At 41.0% G+C, this 17,955-nt stretch overlaps 1 long non-coding RNA gene across 1 annotated transcript in view; it reads right to left on the reverse strand.

Annotated features, from left to right (window-relative positions):
* Window positions 1-1,155: 1,155 nt before the first annotated feature.
* LOC144588159 (uncharacterized) overlaps window positions 1,156-17,955 on the reverse strand; it is a 30,265-nt gene continuing 13,465 nt past the window's right edge. Inside the window, exon 2 of the long non-coding RNA XR_013543533.1 lies at window positions 1,156-17,628. This is a non-coding gene — a long non-coding RNA (uncharacterized LOC144588159). The remainder of the gene's footprint in view (window positions 17,629-17,955) is intronic.

Raw genomic sequence — 17,955 nt, forward strand, 5'->3', positions numbered from 1 at the left:
ATTTGTATTATTTCTTAATCATCTTGTGAGCTGCCTGTTGGAGAATGACTGAATATAAAGCAAGTCAATAAATAAATGAAGTTCGTATGCAGCTTCAGATGGTTGTCTGAGTTTCCACACATGGTACAGGGTTGTTGGGAGCAATGGGACAGATAATTCCAATTAACATTATTATTACCAGGACTCTGAGAACTATAACTTATGTATCCCCCAAGGCAAGGAAAGCTTCTGACAATATTCTAGGAGCTCTATAAAACATTCCTGGAGCTGAGGCTCTAATACTTTGGCCATCTCATGAGAAGACTCCCTGGAAAAGACGCTGATGTTAGGAAAGTGTGAAGGCAAGAGGAGAAGGGGACAGAGGGCGAGATGGTTGGACAGTGTCATCGAAGCTACCAACATGAATTTGACCAAACCCCAGGAGGCAGTGGAATACAGGAGGGCCTGGCATGCTCTGGTCCATGGGGGTCACGAAGAGTCAGACACGACTAAACGGCTAAGCAACAACAACAAAAAGCTTTGTGCTTATATATACATATATTTATCAATATTCCCTCTTTAGAAATTTAATTTTTAGTTATTCCGCCAGGTTATGTATGTATGTATGTATGTATGTGTGTGTGTGTGTGTGTGTGTGTGTGTGTGTGTGTGTGTGTGTGTGTGTGTGTCTGTGTGTGTGTGTGTCTGTGTGTGTCTCTGTGTGTCTGTGTGTGTATGAATGTATCTCTGTCTATTTTAATACAGCCTCATTAATATTGCCACTTTCTGAGAGATATAGAAATGGGGAAGAACCTCAGACCTTATGACAAAATGCAACATATTTTGAAGACTGAAAAGGTTCTGTAAGACTAAATTACCAGGTCAGTGGGTATAGGAGTACATAGATACACATACTGGGAGTTAATTTAAGTGCATCTTTTAGAACCTGATTTTAAATAAGTCAGCAAGCATCTACATAGTTGAGACTTAATAGATTTGATCCAGTATCAGTCATGAGCCATTGAAATCAATGAGCATTATGTTAATGAGTACACTGAGTAATGTAAATCCAGTAGATGTAGTATTAGAAGAGGCAGCAATGTTACTGTATTGTTACCCCTGAAAATGGGTTCTTTATCTCCGGCGAAGAACACAGACCAAGATGCAAAAACCGACTGTCTATTATGCCAATTTATTAAAATACACAGCCAGGGCCCAACCTCTTAAAGGCAGAGATGGACCCTGAACAATAGGAGCATAAACATTATATAGGTTTTGAGATACAGCGTTGGGGATATAGGGGTTTTGACCTGATTGGTTCTTTGGGTCTTTGACATAGGATCTTCCTGATTATTGGCCAAAGAAGTTCCAGAGGTTATTCTAATTGGTCGGACTACAATGTCCATGTTATGCCCTCGTGTCCAGTTGACCTAGGATTGAGATGTTCTCTTGAGGAGTCAGGATGTCTGCAAGGAGTGCATCTGAATTACTTTTATCTCCCTTCCCCATGTTGATGTTACTTTCTTTGTATATGTAAAATAACCCAAGTTGCTAGATTTGTGGCGTTTTTGTTTTCTTCTCCTCGCACATTAGGGTCAACTATCTAGGGTATTTGTCTTCATAAATGTCCTTGATGACTCTGCCCCTGAGTCAGATGGCCCCTTTGTTGTTCTTTTGGGGAGGAAGATAGCTGAGGATATCTCCTTATATTACTCTTATATTGTTTCCTCTTGTAGTCTGGCTTATCTCACAAGTGAAGCATGTTGTAGCTGTTGAAGTGTAAACTATCCCCTTCTCCCTGTCTATTCTGTTCGTTTCTCTGGCCAATCCTCAGGATATGCATTTCAAGAATAAAATATTACATATCTGTTGCAATGATCAGAAGTAAAGTATTACATTGCTTACAAGGTACATGCATCAAAAAGTTGGCATTACATACATATCAGTAAAAGGCAGTACAGAGGATTCTTTAGCATTACATACATATTAGTAAAAGGCAATACAGAGGATTCTTTAGCATTACATGATATGCAGGAATACATTTAGGTAGCCTCTGAGCATGTTAAATGTATTATGTCTGTCGGTCTACTAACAGTATCAGGAAAAAAACCAAAATAAAGAAGAAAGAAAGAATATGGCATCTTAAGGACTAACTGCTATATTCTAATGTGAACCTCTTTTGTCTGAGGAAGTGGACTTGTCCAGAAAAGCTCACAATAAAATGTAGCAGTTAGTCTTTGGGGTGCCACGTCTCATAGACTCCAATAGATGGGTTCTAAGTATGATTAAGTCTCAGTCTGACCCAATTGACATGATCTAAACACAAGCATTTTTATGACACTGTGCAAATCACATATGATATATCTGGAGGCTTGTCCCCAGCAGGAATATCCAGGAATCTGATTTAAGAGGGGAAAAATATATCAATAGTAGTCACCATTATCTAGTAAAGCATAGCTTGTGGGCAATTTAAAATACAGCTCATGCTAAATCTTCCCCTTGTCTAAAGCTTTCCCACAAAATCAATTGTTTACAGCTGATTCTTTTCCAGGCAAGCTTAGAGTTCAAACATAATACTCAATGGTAGCTAACTGGGGGAATGTGTTTTTTTTAGAGGGAAAGGTTGTGAGGGCCAGAAGGTCTGTATGTCTGAGGAGAACATACAGTGAGCTTTAAAGCATCATCTCAGAAAATTAAATGAGCTAGAATAAATGTAGATGAGACCTATGCAAATACATGGCCCAAATAGGGGAGGGAGCAACTCATCCCTGAAATGTCTGGATGAGCACCCCACCTGCCTGAGCCATAAACTACCCCTGAATTTAAAGCAAGAATGGGTAGCTGGCAGCAGCTGCACCCAACTTTGCTCCACTTTAAATTGGGAAGGCAATATTTATGATACAAATTCCACAAGAAACATGCACATAACATGAAATGAAATGCTGGGTTCCTCCCACCCAGCCCAAATATCTATATATTCAAATTTACCCACTGATTCCAAGAGGAGGGTTGACTGTTCTAGTTAAGAAAAAATAAATACAATAACCTGATCCATAATGTGAGGGGGAGGGTATGTGGTAGTTTTTTTGCCAGTTTTGCCAGCTTACAAATTTCCATATCTTATCCAAATATTTATAATATCTGTGAATCCTGGATTTCTTGAGTGTCTTCTGAATCTCCTAAATATCATGCTTTATATGAGTAACTCTTAAGGGGAAAAAAGCAAAGGGTTCCAAAAGAGCCTTCCTAAAACCACCAGCTCATTGATCTTTCAGCATCTAAAAAATTTGTCTCTCTGTTGCTGATTCTATGCCAGGGGCACAGACTCTTGATGCACTGGCCTGGGCTTTTAAGATCCATTTTTGTCAGAGAAGATTTACAACCTGTTTCTAAATATGGTAACCTGGGAAGAGAGGGCTAAAAGGAAAGTACATAGAGCTACAGCACCATCAAGTGTCAATTACATTGACCACTATAAACCCAAATCTCTCCTGCTACTGCTTAAAGATCCATGTGATCTCTCTGTGTGTGTGTGTGTGTGTGTGTGTGTGTGTGTGTGTGTGTGTGTGTGTGTGTGTGTGTGTGTGTGTGAATGAATGTGTGTGTGTGTGACAAAACTGTATAATCTCTATGTGTTCTGCGGTTGATTGGGCAGTAAACTGATGAAGTATTTCTGAAATTGTACTCTTGTGCTACTATCTCGTATTCCTAGTACATTCAACAAGAAATGTGCAGGCTCACAATATCAATGCTCACTGAGGTATCAAAGATTAGTAATTTGAAAGTACATTTCATCAAGTCAGTAGTTTCAATAGAGGTTAATATTTAGTACCAATAAAGAAAACAGTTATAGCTGTAATTTGAGCAAAACCTTGTACTGTACTATATTTTGTGTAGCTGTAAGTGATGTTGTGTTTTCATGATTGAACTTTGGATCATGTTTTGATGATGTAGAATCACATATTCAACAGGAGCTACTTATGGAGGTTGATCTTATTTATGTCCTAAGGGAGCTTTCCTGTAGTATGCCAGGCAGCAGCAAAAGGAGTGAAGTTGTGGTCTTCTGTACAATTGCTGTCTGCACCAAGAATCCATAACAACCAAGCAGTCTGTTGGATTTGAACATGTCGAGTTCTGTGCTGGCATGATTCTTAAATCAGAAATAGACAACTACGGCAGCCTTCCAGGGCTTGCAGGTAATGCACTGCTTTGATAATGTATTTCTTTTCAGAGTAATATAATGTGGGGCCTGTAGTGAACATGGCTTTAATTCACTGCTTTTTCAGAGCAATGGAATGCGTTTTTCTGTGTACTCAATCATTGCTTCTCTGACCAGTCAGAGGGAGGAAGAGAGGTCACATGGGCTGTTGTTAATTTGCTATATCCCATCATCTCTAACTATGAGCCATGCATGCTAGGCTGATGGGAGTTGGAGTCCACCAACATCTGGAGGGCCATAGGTTCTCCACCATTGCTCTGGGGAATGGACAACCATAGGAAATTGTGTCTATGCTATGTTTAATTTATGTACTACTTGTGTCTCCGGTTTACAGCTTTACTTCATGCTATTTTATATTTTTATTTATTTATTTATTTTTGTATATCAACAACATTCATCTGAAACAACTGGTGTTCAATAACGGGCAACCCAGGATAAGGAAGGATGCTGCAGTATTCTGCTGTTTTGATGACTTTGAATTTCAGATGTATATGGTATCCAGCATCAGGCACTGTTGGGCACACAGAATCCTCAGAGATTGGCCTCAGAAGATCATCAAAGCCAGGGGAGGCTTAAATAAAAGGAACCCACAGGCTCTGACATGTTATCTGGAAGAAAGAAGCCTTGTGCTTGCCCAGTTACTCTGAAAGGTGATAAGTCACAGTGTGTGTCTGTTGCTTAGCCATGTTTGGTTTCCTTTGGAAGGTGGTAATTGCAATCTTCTTTCAGTATTTTATATTCTTTCAGTTTATTTATGAACTGGGCTGAGCACAAATCTTGGAAGCAACACTTTGCTAGTAATGCTTTGGGGGGGGGGGACAGAGGACACAGCAACAATCCCTTTTAAGAGCCCTGCCTGCATGTCGTATCCTTACTCTCTCTGTGTGTGGTGCATGCACATTTGTGTGTGTAATGAGTAACATGTACACTTTCCGCCCATTACTTTGGTGAGGAGTAAAATGCTTTGGTGGGGTCATTTTAAAGTGTCCCACACTCTTTTGAAATATTAACTATTTTTTGAAAGCAAGTAAGTAACGAGAGGTAACCTAATGAATTACTTTAAAAATGTGACATGAACAGTAACCACTGACTTGTGGATGTTTGGGAAGCATGATATGGATAAATCAGAATCACAGAAAGAGAACAACGTAGTGCTGGAAGGCACTCTAAGGCATCCATTTCATGCAACCCTCATTCAACATAGGACGTCCACTGCTAATGCATTCTTGACAGATGGCCAATGCCCTGCAGAGATCTTTACATTTCCCAGTCAGGTCACAACCTCTCTGGCTTGTTCATAACTGGGAAGGGGAAAATATGAAATGATACCTCTCAACTATTGCTGAGAAGCAATATTGCTCTCAACTATTGCCTCTCACCTATTGCCAGAAGGTGCTCGGCATCCTTCCACAAGCCCCCATGTATCTCCTGGCTTCCTTTTGTGCTGCTGCCTGTGACTTTGAAAAAGTAGAGAGATATAGTGCTTAAATGCTTCGGAAGTAATTTGAAGTTATTGTTCTTGTTGCAGATCTCCAGGAATAGAAAGCCAGAACTCAGGGTAGTGTTAGCTTGCAAAGCCCAAACTGAACACTCTCTCAGTTGTAAGAAGCAGGAGTATCTTCAGAGTTACAAGCCATCTGGTTCTTATTCTGCAAGCTTTTGGATCTCCCTTATGACTGGTCATCAAGAGATAAACTCTGACACAGTTCTTCATTTATTCTGATTGGTCAGAGAGAGACTGAAATTCCGTCACACTCTTTCATCTGTCCAATGGTTAAGATATCAGCAGCAGTAGCAAATCACCATTGATTCATGACTTCCTTTGGTGATTTGGGGGTACATGCAACTTCATTGTATGATGAATGGGTTGTGCCCACTTCAAAGTTATCTTTAACTGGCAGTGATTTGCCCTTCATCAGCAATGATTTGTCACTGATAATGACATCATCTCTATGATCTGCAGGAGCTGTGCAGTAGGATGTCAACCATTGGCTAATATCCTGTTGCCTGCAAAAGTACTGAAGAACAGTCTTTTCTGGGCACAGTTCCTTCTTTGCTGCTGCTCACACAGGGGAATCCAGAGACCCTTTGCATGAGCAGAATCCCATCTAAAGCAGTGGGGAGATTTGCAGTTTGTATGAATATAAGTAGGAGTAGCCGAAACTTGACTGGTGTGCTGTGCTCACAAAGCTCTCACACTCCATAAAAAGAAACTGGGTATTAGCCACTGTTCTGGGAGAGGACTGCGTAGCTGAAACACTGGTATGTTTCCTTTTAATGACCCGCTAGATATAGCATCTGATTTTCATCCTCAGTCTCTCTCTCTCTCTCCTCTCATTTAGACTGTCTCATTCTCAGACTCTAATTGAAGTTTCTCAGTCTCTCTCTCTTAACACAGAAGTTCTACTGAGGTGTTATAACCTTGGAGTTCATGAACACACTTAGAGAGGAGCATCTTGTGTCACCCTTTCCATTGCTTTTGCAGCACCAAGTCTGTTTCGGCTGTTGTGACTTAAAACAGCAAGTCTCAGGAGGCAGGAATTTTGGAAGCAAGTCAGTCTATGTCAAAGCACAGAACAGTCATAAGCAAAGTTTCATGAGGCCTGAAATAACTGTCAGAGTCCAGTGCCAAACAGTAAACCTGTAAATAACTCTCATTCAAAGGCATCAGGTCAAACAGGGAGTAGACAGAGGCATGGCCATAAGCAAGTTCAGTTGTTCAGAAGGGGTTCTGGCAGACTCAAGGCAAAGGATCCTGCAGTAGGCATCAAAGCCAGATGTGCTCATTTTCCCCGACAGTTTTTGCTCACTGGCCTAATTGTGTTTATTGTCCTTCATTGTGGGAGCCCTCTCTTCTCTCACTGGCTCCACTTAATAACCTACTATTGGGTCCTGTAGTTAGAAAACCTGTCTGCCTTCCATTTTAATCTCCTGTCTTCCATTTTGTCTGATTAAGCAGTGTTCCCACCGTTTCAAGATGGAACGAAGATGGTCAAGCTGCATTAATGATGTTTGGGGAAATGAAGGGAGCCGGTGAGAGCAGATGTGCTTATCAAACACTCCTAATGAGCTTGTTTATGCATACCTGAGCTTATCATGGTAGGAAACTGAATAGAGAATAAGTGGTTCACATGCCTGTAGCACTCTTCAAAGTGTGTGAACTCATACTGTATTACCCAGCTGCAACTTATTTGTACAAACAGCAAAAATGTATAAAGATTGTTTTATTTTCACTCAGTGGGCATTTAGACTTCTTGCTGTGATTTGTGAACCACACTGTCATCCATTCCAGCTATTGAGTGCCTGTGTAAATTACTCAATGAACTAGTCTTCTTCTAAGTAAACCTGGAGCTTGCTTGTTGTTACCTCAGAATCCCCTGAAATCCTGTCCCCCTGGAGGACAGGTAATACATATACTGCAGATGGTTGCCATTTTCTTTCCAGAGTATTCCCTTCTCCCTCAGTTGGCAGTTCTGTCAATCAGAGGAGGTGTCATCTGTCAAGCTATCATTTGTCTCCTATAGCAGTGTTTCCCAACCTTGGGTCCCCAGGTGTTCTTGGACGAACACCAGAAGCCTCCTCTACTACCAGTTGTGCTGGCCAGGATTTTGTACCCCTGGGGACCCAAGGTCAGGCACCACTGTCCTAGAGGAACTGGGTCCTCTGTAGGAGGCCTAGGCTATGCCTCAACTTCCCAGGCCTTTGATATGTGGTTGCCAGTTGGGCCCATTAGTCCTTTGGGTTACCTACTCCTGTGCTAGGTTCCCCTGGCCCTCATCTTCCAAAGAAAACTCAGCCACATAGAGGATGATAACTCCTCACATGTGTGCTCTATACGTGAGCAAGAACTCAGATTTTCACATGTGGAGTCTACCTGTGAGCAGGAAGCACCCCCTCTTCAGATTTCTCATTGCTTGCTATGCATAGACTGGAAACAATTCTTCACACACCACCCTGTAAGGTTTGTTATGCAACTTACAAAATCCTGCTTCAGCCTAGATTTCTTGGTCGTGGCCAAAAAAAGATTGAGAATGGCTGCTTTGAAGAGGTAAGATACTACCTCTAAAATGAAGAGATTCATGGACATATTTTATAAAGTTAAAAATGCTAATGATTCAGTCTGTGCAGAAAGGGAATGGAATTCAAGAAATGTTCCCATTGTACCCCCATTTGTAGATGGGAGAAATGTTGAATGTGTTCTAATTTTTGAACATTGTGGTGAAGAACCCTGGCAATGGATGAATGATAAGATTCTCTCTCTCTCTCTCTCTCTCTCTCTCTCTGTTGCCCATGAAGTCATGTGTGCATCTTTGAGATACACAGTTCCCTCAGATGACCAATCTGCTAGCACATCTGGCCTCCAAAATGTAATTGTGACTATAATCTGCCTTGTGAGAAATAAACTAATACATTTTCCTCTGCAGAGGGAAAAGAAGAAGGAAGAAAATAATGTAGAGCAAGAGGAATTACAAAAAAAGTATGTGGTGCCAAATCTGCTAATAATTATGTGGGAAAATGTTAAGGGTGATTTCCTTCTGCTGATAGCCTTGTAAAATATATTTTAATCCCAGCATCCTGCAGATTCCTCTCTAATGTATTACAGGAAAAGGGGTACAAAATATATATATTTTACCTGAAGGCTTAGTACCTTGGAGTGTAAATAACTATTTTTGGAACTAAAATTGCCAACCTTGAGAGGCTGGTTTTTGCTGGTTCATGGTATGAATGGAGCTGGGCTCCTTCTGCAGTAAACAGTAGGGCCAGCCTTGACTAGAAACTAAACAGAAGTTTCTCTTGCAGTTCTTAATTACTGAGGCACATGACTCTGATGAAACTGGTGAGTGAAAGGAAAGTGTATTAAAGTGAGAAAATACACATTTGCCATAACATCTTTATTCCTCAAGGGGATTTCTGCATATGGATGGGAAATACTTTGTTTGGTTCTCATTTCCCTACAAAAGTACCCATTTCACACCTCCGGAGACTAACAACAGGACCAAATACATCTTGTGTTGAGAAAACATGCAAGGACTGTGATGTAATTCCAAAGAACCAACATGCTGAAAACTATGAATATACTTGGAAAAACGTATCTCTTCTCAACGTGCCCACAACCATTATTTAGCCAACAGGGAAAAGGGGTACAAACAGTGTATGTTAGACAAATATATAGACAACTTTGTACCTTTTGGAAAAGGATGCACAAATTTCAGCAGGGGACAGGAATAAAAATAATGCAGGCTGATATGCTACTAGATGGGAATGCTAGTGAGATTTTGAGAAACGCCATTACAAACCAGACTGGCAGCATTTCACATCTTTATTATATGCGGAAATGAAGTCTAGTGTGATCAGATGTGATGAGATGAAAGAGATTTGGAGGTTAACCTGCACAGGGCAGAAACTTAATTATAGCATTTGTTAGGTAATCACAGAATGTGTGGGCATAAAACATGGTGTATGGGTGTGGGTGTGTGGCTGCCACCCCCCAATACCACCAGCTATATTAAGTATGCTGGTTCCAATCCAACTCCTATCTTGAAAAAAGAGGTCTGAAGGGGGGCCTAATTGAGTTTAGTTGAATGTCCCTGTGTAAAGTCCTTCACAGTCCCAGGTCTGAGGTCTTAGGGACTGAAAATGTTGAAACACGTATGCATTTCCACAGGCACTGCACATTTTGTAGAGTCACATTTTCTTTGAACATTTACATAGGGCTCTCTGTGTTATTTGTACCTCCAGTCACAGGAATCATCTCTGTCTCTTATTTCCATCAAAACCCAAGGAAGCTTCTTTCAGCTCTAGATCTTTGTCTGGTGTCAACAATGGACTGGATGAGGGCAAATAAACTGAATCCAAACAAATCGGAGGTGCTCCTTATCAGCTCAAAGGCAGATCAAGGAGTAGGGATGCAGTCGGTGTTGAACGGGTTACACTCCCCCAAAAAGCAGGTGTGCAGTTTGGGGGTGCTTCTGGATTCGTCTCTGAGCCTGGAAGCCCAGGTTTCAGTGATGGCCAGGAGTGCCTTTGTACAATTAAAACTAGTGTGCCAGCTACAGCCGTTTTTTGAGAGATGTAATCTGCCTGCTGTGACACATGCCCTAGTTACTTCCAGGCCAGATTACTATAATATGCTCTATGTGGGCCTGCCTTTGGAAAGTGTTCAGAAACTTCAACAGGTTCAAAGCACTGCAGTCGGATTATTAACTAGGGCTGGTTACACGGAACATACAACTCCCCTGTTACTGCACCTCTACTGGTTGCCGATCCATTTCCAGGCACAATTAAAAATGCTGGTTTTAACTATAAAGGCCTAAACAGCTTGGGCCCAAGATATCTCAAGGACCACATCTCTCTTTATAAGCCTGCCTGAGTGTTAATACCTCACAGGTGCCTGGTGGGGACATGAAATTAAACTTTCTCTGTCATTGCACCCAGAATTTGGAATTTCCTCCCATGGGAGGCCTGCTTGACCTCATCATTGCTGTTCTGCCTCAAATGGACAAGGACCCTTCTCTTCGGGCAGGCTTTTACTTAGTCACTGACTGTGTAGAAGACAATAAATAGGATGCTTTGTATTTTGTTGCTTCTAAATCTGGTTTTAGTAATAATTTTACCTAACACTTTTAATATAATGTTATTAATTCTCATTTATTGTTTTAATATTTGGAGAGAGCTGAATGCTGGCACTACAGACACCACCCTCTCCCCATCTTTACAACAATGTCTGCAGGGGGGAAAGCCCAATCAAATCCTCCCATCAAGAAAAAAATATTAGCCCTCTGGAGGCAGAGAAAAAAAAAGTTGGTTGGGCTTTAAATAGGCTGGACCAATTCAAAATAGCCTTGTATGTCATGCAGATAGTAAGAAAAGAAATGATTTCACGTTTTTTATAAGCAGAGCAAATCCTGTTGTAATTGACCATGAAGTCACCCTGTACGTATGATGGTGACAGAGAAAGTTCAGCAGATATCCTACACCTGTGTGTGGAGGGAACCAGCAAAAGGGGGGGGGGGGACAGATTGATGTATGACACATTTTTGACCAGGGGGAGGGGGAAAAAAGGAAGGGAAAGGAAGGGATGGGAACGCTTAATAAATAAATTGGAAGGGACTGAAATGTTTACCTGCAGACTTTGTAAGCAATGATTTCAATGTCTCTCTTCCAAATAATTGATAAAAACAGACCCAGAGATACCTGACTTTTTTTTCCATGTCAGTTCTGTGAAACAGCCATCTAAATGCTACTTGTGATTTCTTCCAAATATCTTCAAAGGTCTTCAGTGGATGTGCTTAAATAAAAATGGGATATGTATTGAGGATAGCCTACCACAGCATAGTAAAACATTTTTCATAGATTAGGCTTGGGGTAACCATGGAAACACTCTCATTGAACAAGTAAGACCGCATTATTAAAATAACAAATAATAATGTGCTATCAAGTCAATTCTGACTTGTAGCGACCCTTTTTCAGAGTTTTCTAGGTGCAGAATACCCAGAAGTGGTTTACCATTCATTTCTTCTGGAGGTGCCCTGTGACCGTGCAACTTGTCCACAGGCTGACTCTGTTCACAGGAGACACAGGGAGGAATCAAACCTCCAGCATCTGGCTCTGCAGTCTGATACCGACGTAAACCACCGAGCTATCCAGGCAGCATAACCACATTAAAAAAATATTTATTTCTAAAATGTGCACATCGTCTGTTTTGTTCACTTCAAAGTAGCTGGATGTTTGATAAAACTGGCTCTCGGGTGCTCTCTAGCACACTTGCCTTTCATATCATGTACAGTACTTTATTCTACCAACTGAATATTGCAGCTGTTATAATTTTCTTTTTATCTTTCCACTGCCCTCTTTTTAAATTGGCTCCTCCTTTCTTCAAATTCAGCTTCAGCTTTCAAATTTCTGTTTCTCTCTCTGCTTCCTTCCCACAGAGCCCTATTACCTCCATTTACTGTTTGTTCAGTTCACTGTGTTACAGTGGCCTTGAGAATGGGTATTGTACAGTACTGTGAGTTCTATTGGATGGCTGGGAATAGTAGACATGAAGATTTGTTTATTTTATTTGTTTACTTCAAGACAGGCTTGCTATCTTCGGGATATACCTGTTTTTTCTCATATATTAATACCATAAGAAGATCTCTGCTGGATCAGTCCAAAGGGCTATCACCTTCTGCGTCATTTTACCACTGGAGACAATCAGATGCTTAGGGGCAGACCATAAATAAGATATTCGGTTAATAGTCTTCCCTTGCTGCTTTTCTGAAGCAAATGGACATCAGAGATATGCTTTATGTGATACGGGAGGTGGTTTAGAGCTCTCATGACTAGTAGCCGTTGGCAGCCATGAACTCCATGGATGTGTACAACTCTTTATTCGTTAGTGTTCATTTCTGTAGACAAACACTTGAGAAAGACTTGCAACAGGATAGGACATGAACCATCTAGGATAGCTGGGCATTTGTGAAGAATGCAGTACATGTTGGAAGGGGGAAATGGTGGACAAAGTCTTGTGCTGCCGCAATTTATTGGGAAAAAGTCACACAAGTAAAAAGACAGTATATACAATGCACATAAGCTTTTATCAATGGAAACTTCAACAATTATGTATATTAAAATTCATACATTGTGAAAATACATGTAGACTTATATACACATTTCTGTAAGGAAGGCCATGAGAATGGTTTCCAACTCCATATGGAATCAACCCTGGGAAGAAAATCTTGACAGGGTGTAAAAACGTTTGGCTAGAAACCTCTTAACTTTGCAGCAGATAGAGCAGGGACCTTTAGAGCAGAATTAGCTTCCAGTTTCCCCGGAGCAGACCAGCCCTTTTGGTTCTCATCAACTAGCATTTACAGTCTCAATAACTTACTTTGAGTCATTGGTAAGAGAAAGAATAAAAAGGTTTCATTTACTCACAGTTCTGGAAAAAATTAAAAAGAGCGTAGTGTAGCAAAAATGACTTGTTACAGGAACAAATCTTAACTGACTTGTAACTACATGACTAACAGAAGGCTGAAAAAGGAAGGGAAAATACTCTCAAGCAGACAGGCATGGTTCCCTTCAAAATCAGTGGTAGAGAGGGAACAGTGGGTTACTTCTGGATTGACTGACAGTCACCCCAGTTCAGAAAGGTCCCTCCCAGCCAAACCTCTTAAAGGTTGCCTAAAGACATGCCCCCATATCCTATTTAAACAAATGTCTACATTGATATATTTTCCTTTGTTGCTTCAGTATTAACATGTTCCAGTAGAAACTTTGGCGAAGGAAGAGTTGAAGCCTTTGCTACCATAAGCTTCTGACTGATAGGTAAGAACTAACATGGATATAAATGCTTTATTGGCCCTAATGAGGGGGACATGACCACTTCTCAAGGCCATAATTGCAATGGCAACAGCTGCTAAAGTACCTGGTCACAGGCTGAAGTAAAAGGCCATCTGCCTGCTTGTTCAAGAAAAGTCTCAAGCATGGCTATGTCAACAGCCTAGTCAGCAGGATCTGCAAAGTGACAGCTTAACTAATCCCACTGAAGAATACCATCCATAGCATCCTCACTCATGCTTGCCATGGGTACTTGGAGTTTCTAGGAGACTAGTCCCTTAGAAGTAACTATTCAAGGAACCCTGAAGTACAGATGACTAGCAGCATGGGATTTCCAGTGTGCAAACCTCTTTCCACTCTATCATTCAATTAATACTATTGTTTCCCCTGGTAGTTCCGCACAGGTAAATTGGGGTGGGTTACTACTCTACATACCCTGTAAATCAAGGATATGTAATTTCTAGTGGTTGTGAAGGCTGGATTGCCCACCCCAGATCCTATTGGAGGGAAATAGTTTCTCCTGTCATCACCACAGAAATCCTGGCAATTCTACTTGAAAACAGGGCACCCAAAGATAAGATGCTTTGTTTCTCATCAGAAACCACATTCTAGACAGTCCTCCAGAGTGCCATTTTGCTTGGGAACAAGGTGTGCTGTTCTGGCATGCCATGCTTCCCAGCTGTATCACTGGAATTTGTTCAGTAGGGAAAAATTTCTTGGCAGAAGAAAAGGGTCTTAGTGGGGTACACGAATGGCCTGACTTGTAGCTGGGGGTTGCCTGTTTCTCACCTCTGCTGCCAATATTGAAGTGTGTAATTAATACCTTATAGAAGGGAACAGAATCAGAGAGCTTGTTATCTATCATCCCATTCACACATAACCCATAAGGGAGCCATACTGTACTGAACAGTGCATACTGAACAGTGTTTTAAGTCATTCTTTTAAACCCATCCCTGGCATTACATCACCTTCTCCATATTGAATGTAGTTGTTTTCAAAGGACACCTCCATATGTGCAAGGGTTCTGTATGGTTGGGATGTCTGAGTAACAAGTGAATAAAAGTAAAGGTTCCCCTTGACATTTTTCAGTCCAGTCGTGTCCAACTCTAGGGAGCGGTGCTCATCCCATTTTCAAGCTGTAGAGTCAGTGCTTGTCCAAAGACAGTTTCCGTTGTCACATGGCCAGCGTGACTAGGGAACGCCATTTTTCCTTCCCACCGAGGTGGTACCTATTTATCTACTCGCATTTGCATGCTTTCGAACTGCTAGATTGGCGAGGAGCTGGGACAAAGCGACGGGAGCTCACTCCGTCACATGGATTCGATCTTACGACTGCTAGTCTTCTGACCCTGCAGCAGAGGCTTCTGTGGTTTAGCCCACAGCGCCACCACATCCCACTAACAAGTGAATAGCCTCTATTAAATCATGGACAAGTCAAGTGTCAGGCAGAGGAGTAAGAAGTTAGATCAATAACAATATCTTGTATAGATTTAATACCCTGGTTCAAAATTTGTTTACATGGGAAAATATAAATTTGTTTGAGTAATAATACATTCTGAAGTAATCATACATTCAGAAGTTTAGTAGGCCTCTTTACATAGTTGAAGCAGAATAGGAGGGACAGGATGCAGTTGCCTTCATGTCTTGCTGGAAAGTTTCCCATGGACAAATCTGCAAACAGAATGCTGGACTAGATAGGACCTTCAGTCTGTTACTGCATGGTTCTTCTTATACCATGGAAGTAGTGTGCAGACAGAACTGAATATGCCTGTGTGTTGGATTGCATACATTAAAAAACCTTGGTGGCACTCTAGAACCCTCGGCTTCAGTGTAGAGCAATAAATAGCATTCTAGGTATTCTCATCATTTGTCTATCAGCCACAAGCCTTAAGGCCAGCTGTAGTTAAATTTATACTTTTTAGGCTTCATGACGAGCCACCATGAACACAAACTTTAAATTTAAAGTGGTAAACAGACCTAGACTGATTAAGCAATGCATTTTAATTGTGATGGTTCCTGGAATTTATTTATAACTCAAGTATAATGAACCTTAATGAAAACTTTAAAGGATTTTAGGATAGGAGAGTGAGGCTGAAAGCAATCTGCTATTGATTAAGAGGCTCTACAAAGTAAGCTTTTAACTTATTTTTTAAAAAAGTCGTAAAAGGGTAGCCCTGTTACTCTGTTCTAGCAAAACATAATAGACCTGTGACACCTTATGAAGTTTCAGAGAGTTTTGTTTGGCACCAGGTTTTGTTGATTGTGGCCAATTTCTTCAGATGCTGGGCAGCAGTCTAGAAAAGCCTGTGCTAAATAAAACATGTACTTCAGGCATTACAAGAATGTATTCGTGAAGGCTTTCACAGCCGGGATCTAATGGTTGTTTTGGGTTTTTCGGGCTTCTTGGCCATGTTCTGAAGGTGGTTTTTCCTAACGTTTCGCCAGTCTCTGTGGCCGGCATCTTCAGAGATGAAGATGCCGGCCACAGAGACTGATGAAACGTTAGGAAAAACCACCTTCAGAACATGGCCAAGAAGCCCGAAAAACCCACAACAACCATTACAAGAATCTTTGTTGCTTTTAAATAAAAGCAACCATCCTGAATGGCCCAATGTTAGTATTCAAATGCTATCTTCCTCTGAAGAAAGGCTATTTAAATATATACTTTTTTTTTTTTTGGAAAATGCTAATAAATGGGATATTTGAAGCTTGCACTGAGGAAACATATGCTCACATTAGATGAAGACCAGAGATACACTGCTGTGGCCACTGTATCCTGAGTGCATTCTGTGGGGAGAGGCACATCTCATCAGGCAAAACATGAGAACTACAGAGCAGAAAAATAACTCAACACAAAATGACTGACCAAGGTTCAACTTCTCCTGGCACACTGCCACAAGCCAACCCAGGGAAGACTGTGCTAATAACAGTCAGGGCAACCACACAGGGGTTGTATACCTGTTCTCTCTGGGGAGTTAGTTCCCTTCCTTTTTGAGCTCCATGTGTCTGTTATTAGCCATAAGTATTGTGACTGCCTGTGGTTTAGCTACCACTTTTGAAATCAGATGTCTAGATCCCCCCCATTGCATCTTGTTCAGTATTCAACAACAAGTGAGAAGTGCAATTGGATGTGATCATGACCAACATCATCATATCTCATATATCTTTTTCCCCCTTTCCTTCTTTTCTGTTTCCAACAAAAATGCCTCAGCTCTACTTCTGGTCTGCATTTGTACCTCTTCCCAGAGAAGCTGGTGGTCAATATGATGCAACGGAACATATACATTTAATATGCAAAACAATGTTGTAACATTTTAAAGGAACGAACTGGGCAAATATCTAATGGTCCAAGCCAGCACACAGCTTCTCACACCTGGTATTACCTGTTCAACTACATGTGGACATAAATTGTGGACAGAAAGAGGTGTTGCTGAAGTAATGTCCATAATGTGGCCACCACTATTCTATCCTGTAGGCTCAACAAGGAGTGGTAGAAATGGGCGAAAAAATAATGGAGGCAAACATGACCCACACAGATTGTAATTTTATCAGTGGATGTTGGTGGTATTGATGACCTTTTTACCCAGCTTGGTGCATGGGTGGGTGGAGAGAATGTGAAAGGGCACATTTTCTCTTATACTGTCAAGTATCTTACCATCTCTGAACTAACTCCCTGGTATATACACATTCATAGAGCATGTAGATACAGCCAAAGGCTCTTCTGCCTTGAGAGAGGATCCCATTTTCCAAATAAGGCTTTATTGCAGTTTGACTGCTGGGCGAGTGTAATTGTCTAAAACATAAATGCTCCTTTGAGGAAAAGTCACTGGATTTGACGGTTAGTTAAGAAACAGCCACACTTCTGCTGCATTATTTTGGCTGGCTGGCTGGCAAGTCAAATAAAGTAGAGAAGTAGGAGTCTTAAATATAAGGATCAAGAGCAGAAAGTTAATACATGCAGCAACAGGTAGCCATTTTAAAGGAATAAAGCAGAGCTGCCATTGTCGCCCTCACAGTAAATCAGAAAGCTGGGAACTGTGTCTTCCAGAGCTCCAACGCCAATTACAAGTAGGATATATCTTTTGTGAAAAGAAGATAGAATCAACCTCCTGAGGAAACAAAAGGAAGGCAAGACAGAACGTCAGGGAGGGAAGGTTGAGAGCTGATGTTAAGATAATCACTCTGGTAGTACAGCCTGTTACAATTGCTATCAGTCTTGAGTAGTCATTTGCTTTATCTCTGCTGGTCAATAAATATCTCTTCTGCTGTAAAAATAATAATAATACCCTGACAGCTGTCATTTCTTATGAAAGAATTTGCCTTAATGAGTCAGTGGAGTCAACCATGAGATTATGCAACTGCAGAGCCAGGAGAGAATTTTTTGTCAGAGACATTTCAAATAGCGAAAGATACATTTCCCTTGGCCCTCACTTTAA

This window comes from Pogona vitticeps, chromosome 3, assembly GCF_051106095.1.
Source record: "Pogona vitticeps strain Pit_001003342236 chromosome 3, PviZW2.1, whole genome shotgun sequence".
Taxonomy (NCBI): Eukaryota; Metazoa; Chordata; class Lepidosauria; order Squamata; family Agamidae; genus Pogona; species Pogona vitticeps.